The sequence below is a fragment of the Mercurialis annua genome, linkage group LG5 (assembly GCF_937616625.2).
Source record: "Mercurialis annua linkage group LG5, ddMerAnnu1.2, whole genome shotgun sequence".
Lineage (NCBI taxonomy): Eukaryota > Viridiplantae > Streptophyta > Magnoliopsida > Malpighiales > Euphorbiaceae > Mercurialis > Mercurialis annua.
This window is the reverse complement of record NC_065574.1, coordinates 24794995-24801914: the sequence shown is the minus strand read 5'-3', so window position 1 is coordinate 24801914 and position 6920 is coordinate 24794995. Positions and strand designations below refer to the sequence as shown.

At 33.5% G+C, this 6920-nt stretch overlaps 1 long non-coding RNA gene across 1 annotated transcript; it reads right to left on the bottom strand.

The window, feature by feature from the left end:
- Positions 1-3835: 3835 nt before the first annotated feature.
- Positions 3836-5355, bottom strand: LOC126682895 (uncharacterized). Its single transcript, XR_007641553.2, has 4 exons — positions 5123-5355; positions 4980-5033; positions 4794-4869; positions 3836-4075 (listed from the first exon to the last, which is right to left on the bottom strand). It is a non-coding gene; the product is annotated as an uncharacterized LOC126682895 (long non-coding RNA).
- Positions 5356-6920: the final 1565 nt, after the last annotated feature.

The window sequence follows — 6920 nt, the reverse complement described above, 5'->3', positions numbered from 1 at the left end:
TTGTGCAGGGCTTGCGTTCTTGGATAATTAACACGTGTTTAGTGTTTTCAGGACTGGATTTAGTGTGTGTGTGTATGTGAGGTGGCCGAATTCCACTGGTTAATTTTAGGGTTTGTGTGCCACCCTTAGCCAGGCTGGCTTAAGGCTGTATTTATAGGGATTAGGGGTGACCTAGGGTTTGGTTAGAGTCTTCTAGGGTTTAAACTGTTAAGTGATAAGTCATTAGGTGTTAAGATTAGCATGAAACTCTATTTAATTAATTCAATTCGTATTAAAGATTGGTGGCTAAGTAAAAGATTGCTAAAAGTCCGCTTTGGTGCCTAAAAGTGTTTAAAAAGGCTACTAAGGTCCTATGGGTTTGGTTAAGGTCAATTTGAGTCCGTTAAACTTGCAAAGTTGCCCATAAACTTCTACGATATGGAAATTAGTCCAATTTCTAGACTTAGATTACAATCTCTTTGAATTTGTATGGGCTATTCACGCCTAATTACGTTTTGATCCTCCAAGTTTACAACTGTGCACAGATTACGCCTGCTTAGATTCCAGCAAGCAAATCAAAAGCTCATCACCCGGACAGATTTCTCTGGAAATCATCATTGGACGCTTCAGTTCCTTATCACTTTTTACATGTCCGAAACATAGGTGTATATAGTAACGTTTTAAATGTTTGGCTTAAATTGCTAAATAGATGAAACGTTGGGATTTGTTTCGTAATGTTTGTAAACATTTGGCTTAAATCGCTAAAAAGGTGAAACGTTTGGATTAGTTTCGTAACGTTTGTATACATTTGACTTAAATCGCTAAAAAGGAGAACCGTTTGGATTTGTTTTATAACATTTTAAACGTTTGGATTTGTTTCGTAACGTTTTAAACATTTGGCTTAAATCGCTAAAAAGGTGAAACGTTTGGATTTGTTTCTTAACATTTGTAAACGTTTGGCCTAAATCGCTAAAAAGGTGAAACGTTTGAATTTATTTCGTAACGTTTGTAAACGTTTGGCTTAACTCGCTAAAAAGGGGAAAAGCTTGTATTTTTTTCGTAATGTTTGTAAATGTTTGGCTTAAATCGCTAAAAAGGAGAAACATTTGGATTTGTTTTATAACGTTTTAAAGGTTTGGAATTGTTTTGTAACGTTTTAAACGTTTGTCTTAAATCGCTAAAAAGGGAAAACATTTGCATTTATTTCATAACATTTGTAAACGTTTGGCTTAAATCGCTAAAACGGAGAAACATTTGGGTTTTTTTGTAACGTTTTAAACGATTAGATTTGTTTCGTAACATTTTAAATGTTTGGCTTAAATCGCTAAAAAGGGGAAATGTTTGGATTTGTTTCGTAACATTTGTAAACGTTTGGCTTAAATCGCTAAAACAGATAAACGTTTCGGTTTGTTTTGTAACATTTTAATCATTTGGATTTGTTTCGTAACGTTTTAAACGTTTGGCTTAAATCGCTAAAAAGGGGAAACGTTTAGATTTTTTCGTAACGTTTGTATACGTTTCGCCTAAATCGTTTAAAACGCGAATCGTTTGGATTGGTTTCGCAACGTTTTAAATGTTTGGCATAAATGCTAAAAAGGTGAAACGTTTGGATTTGTTTCGTAACGTTGGTTTACGTTTGGATTTGTTTCGTAACATTTTAAATGTTTGGCTTAAATAGCTAAAAAGGTGAAACGTTTGGATTTGTTTGGTAACGTTAGTAATCGTTTGGCTTAAATCGGTAAAAAGGTGAAACATTTGGATTGGTTTCGTAACGTTTTAAACGTTTGGCTTAAATTGCTAATAAGGTGACACGTTTGGATTGGTTTCGTAATGTTTGTATATGTTTGGCTTAAATCACTAAAAGGAGAAACATTTGTATTTGTTTTGTAACGTTTTAAACATTTGGCTTAAATCGCTAAAAAGGTGAAACGTTTGGATTTCTTTCGTAATGTTTGTAAACGTTTGGCCTAAATCGCTAAAAAGGTGAAACATTTTGATTTGTTTCATAACGTTTGTAAACGTTTGGCTTAAATCGCTAAAAAGGTGAAACGTTTGGATTTGTTTCGTAACGTTTTAAACGTTTGGCTTAAATCGCTAAAAAGGGGAAAAGTTTGGATTTTTTTCGTAACGTTTGTATACGTTTGGCCTAAATCTCTAAAAAGGTGAAACGTTTATATACGTTTGGCTTAAATCACTAAAAAGGGGAAACATTTGGATTTGTATCGAAACATTTGTAAACGTTTGGCGTAAATTGCTAAAAAGGTTAAACGTTTGGATTGGTTTCGTAAGGTTTTAAACATTTGGTTTAAAACGCTACAAAGGTGAAATACTGGGATTTGTTTCGTGATGTTTGTAAATGTTTTGCTTAAATCGCTAAAAGGAAGAAACGTTTGGATTTGTTTTGTAACGTTTTAAACGTTTGGATTTGTTTCGTAACGTTTTAAACGTTTTGTCACGACCCAAATTAATGAGTCGCGACCGGCGCTAGGGAATGGGAGTGGTAGCTCCGAAACCCGTAGCAAGCCTAAAAACCTGTGTAAATTTTTCGCAAATCAAATCATATTTTATATATCAAAATACATGTGACCCCATTTTACAAAAACATCAGAGTTAAAACGCATTGTACAAATACATAGACAAAAACATCTAGACTACTGCGGACCGCTAGAATGAAAACCTTCTTTCACTTCTTATGCAAATGACTTCCGAGAGTTAAAACTTCGGAAGCTTGACTTTCCAAATCATATCATGCTATCCCTGAAAAATGGGAGGAGTAACGGGGTTAGTATAAAACTGAGTGAGTTCAACAAATTACACGCAATATCACATAAAGGGTTAAAACCGTTGAAAACCCATTTTATATATAGAAAATACTCTTTTGAAATCATATTGCATACGCTCTTTACTTTCCTTCATAGCTCTTTATTTATTTCATAAACTTATAGTTTATACGTATTTGACATCTTTGATTTCTTAATATGTTATTGATATTTTTCTTTTCTCGTTTTGTTTCATTAGTTTTCGACCGAATCTTAAATCTTAGGTTATAACATCATGATTCTCAATCGAATTAAATCATTGGCAAGTCCCTTGTGACTTGATCCATATGGTTGGGTCCCGAGATAGTTCAACCGAGTTACCTTCAACCATGTGGCACAGTTCCGAGATAGTTCGACCGAGTTACTCATGCCACTACTTAATCCCAAGTTGTGATTCTCGAGATAGTTCAACCGAGTTACTCACCAGACACAGATCCCGAGATAGTTCAACCGAGTTACCTTTGTGTCTGCATTCGGACTCTGCACCCTGCAAGTCTTTTGAATTTAACTGTCGATTCATATAATTCCTATTGTCGTTTAATAGGAAAGTTTGTTCACATTGTGTCTCGATCTTGTTTCGTATTGATTCTCGATGTATCGCACTTACTTTTTATTTCGTATGAGTCCCGAGGACTATTATCGAGAATGGATGAGATACAGGTCCCGTGATAGTTCTATCGAGTTCAACCTCGTATCTCAAATTCATATTATTGGATATACCATAGTACATTTTCTTATTACATAAGTTAGTCGTTTTGATATTTCATCTTTGGTTTTCTTGATCCTTTATGGACCATGACATGCACAAAACAATCTACAACATACATTTATAACACACGCACATATGGGTATTTGTTATGATTAATAGTACGTATAGGAACGTACTAAGTTTCTTTATAAATATTTGCATAGTAGTACATATAGGAATGTACTATATTCTTTTTATTTATATTTGGTTCGATTCACATTTTATTACTTTACCCATCCCCGATGTTTAAACATATATACTCTTTTCATTTACTTGTATTATTATCATCAAAATAGCACAATACAATAAAACATCATTTTCAAAACATACATATATATGCATTTTAAGAACATACATTTAAACATAAAAATATTCATATAGCTTTCGTATTGAAATACGTAGCTTTACGAATATTAGCGAGTAATTTAAAGTGTACTCACCACTTGCTATCCAAACTCTTCAAATAAGCATGACGATATCTCGATCCGTTTTTTTTTTCTCAAGCCTCGTCGATAGTCGCTCGTCCGATCTATGCAAATATAATAATAGCAAGAATTAATAAAATTCTAGCTATTTATAACTTATCCAAAATTATGTTTCTAGCCAACTTCGGCTATGGAAACCGCTTACTTAAAATAGTCTGACCCCTAAAGAAAATTGACATTCTTAAAGTTTAGAACGTCGCCTACGACTTTCATTTAGGTCTCGGACCATGAAACGCACCGAAGGTGTCGAAAACAAGCTCATAAGTTAAGACCTTGACCTGTCCCGAAATAGCAGGGCAGATTACACCCCAAAATGTTCTGTCTAAAATGAATAATGTAGAGTCCGATTCAACAGAAACGCAAACTTAAACAATTATAGTTAACATCCTAAAGTTTCCGTATCAACAAACGGGACTTTATTTGGAGTTATAGAACTCAAGATATGGTTCATACAAGATAGCTTTTCTGCAAGAACAGATTCTACAAAACGTCCAACTAGTTTTCGTAGTAACGTCTATTAAAACTAACTAAACGAAAGCCAATCCGGGGAATGGGAGGGCTGGACAGAGCCTACCCAGGGCTTAAGATCAACAACACACAAACACAATCCTCAAACTCACCATCAATTCATTCAACAATTCAATCAACAACTAATCTTATACACAATTCAATCATCAAACATCACTAATAATCACAAAACTCTACTCAATTCTCATTTAATTTCATCAATTCAAACTCATCCAATTTCAGAAAATCCCTTACCTTAAAGATACTCCATGGCCGAAGCTTCCAAGCTTCAATTCCTCACCAACAATCCTCCATTAAAGCTCACTTTCACCTTGTAATGAACAATCAACAAAATCCACAATTAAGACTTATAAACCCTAACTTTTTTACTATCATCAATCCATGAAAACTAACCATGAAGACTAAAATTGATTATCTTACCTTGAAAATCTTAGCTCCATCATAAATTTGCATCCAATTCAAGCTTATAAACACCTAACAACATCAATTAAACACTAACTGCATTAAACCTAAAAATTCCGAAATTCACAGCTTAAACCTTGACCATATTTTGATTTTATTACCTCAAATTGAAGCCATAGATCTGTAGAAAATCATTTTCTCGTTCCGTGGCCGCAAGAATCGCTCAATTCGGACTTGAAATGAAGGAAATATGGTATTTTGAAGATTTGGGAGGAAATGGTGAAGAGAGTTACGAATTTTTTTTCCATTTGCTGCAAATAGGTTTTTAAATGAATGAATATTCATTGTGTAGGTGATGATATTAAGTGGAAAAGTGTCTCTTTTAGTCCTTGAAGTTGCCACCTCCTCAAACTTAACTTTTGAACTTATCTTTCGTCCAATTTAGTCCACTAAACCTTTAATCATTCAATTTTTGATAAATTCCGTATTATTTATATCTAAATAAATAATATTAGTCATATACCTTACTATTTTACTTTCCAATAATTTATTTTGGCAATTTTGGCCAAAAACGCTCAAATTTCCATTTTGAGCTAACTTGCACTTTTTCGTCCAATATTTCACTTTAATGACCATCGATAACCACTTAATCGATATTATTTTCTTATCTTGAGAAAATAGAGTAAAACACAACTTCCTCCGGAAGTTTGTGGTTAAAAGTCCACTTTAGTCCTTAAAGTGGCTAATTTGCACTTTAATCCTTATTTTTAACTAATCGTCAAACTATCTTCTAAAACGATTTCGTATTCTTACGAAATTTTGACAATCGTTTATTAATAATATTTCACGGACCTTGGCGTGAATATTATTCGCTCTGACTTTCCAACTTATTTTATTTTATTCCTCCTTTTTTTTGTCTCGATTAAATCCAATTTATCGCATAATAATTTTCCATTTAAATTATTATTCTACGATAATTCCAATAGACCCGCTTCGGTCTAAGTCCTTATTATCCAACCCTAATCTGATATTCTCGTTCTTAATCTTTAAGGTAATGCCTGGTGGCACTACACGTAACACCTCAAAAATTTAGGTTATTACACGTTTGGCTTAAATCGCTAAAAAGGTGAAACGCTTTGATTTCTTTCGTAATGCTTGTAAACGTTTGTCTTAAATCGCTAAAACAGAGAAAGGTTTGGATTTCTTTTGTAACGTTTTAACGCTTGGATTTATTTCGTAACGTTTTAAACGTTAGGCTTAAATCGTTAAAAAGGGGAAACGTTTAGATTGTTTCGTAACATTTGTAAACGTTCGGCTTAAATCGTTAAAAAGGTGAAACATTTGGATTTGTTTCGTAACGTTTGAAACGATAGGATTGGTTTCGTAACGTTTTAAACGTTTTGCTTAAATCGCTAAAAAGGTGAAATGTTTGGATTTGTTTCGTAACGTTTGTAAATTTTTGGCTTAAATCGCTAAAAAGGGGAAACGTTTGGATTGGTTTCGTAACGTTTTAAACGTTTGATTTAAATGCTAAAAAGGGGAAAGTTTGGATTTGTTTCGTAACGTTTGTAAACGTTTGGCTTAAATCGCTAATATGGAGAAACGTTGGGATTTGTTTTCCAACGTTGTAAAGGTTTGGATTTGTTTCGTAAAGTTTCAAATGTTTGGCTTAATCGATAAAAAGGTGAAATGTTTGGATTTGTTTCGTTACGTTTGTAAACGTTTGGCTTAAATCACTAAAAAGGTGAAACGTTTGGATTGCTTTCGTAACGTTTTAAACGTTTGGCTTAAATCGCAAAAAAGGTGAAACATTTGGATTTGTTTCGCCAAGTTTGTAAACGTTTGGCTTAAATCGCTAAAACGGAGAAACGTTTGGATTTCTTTTGTAACGTTTTAACGCTTGGATTTATTTCGTAACGTTATAAACGTTAGGTTAAATCGTTAAAAAGGGGAAACGTT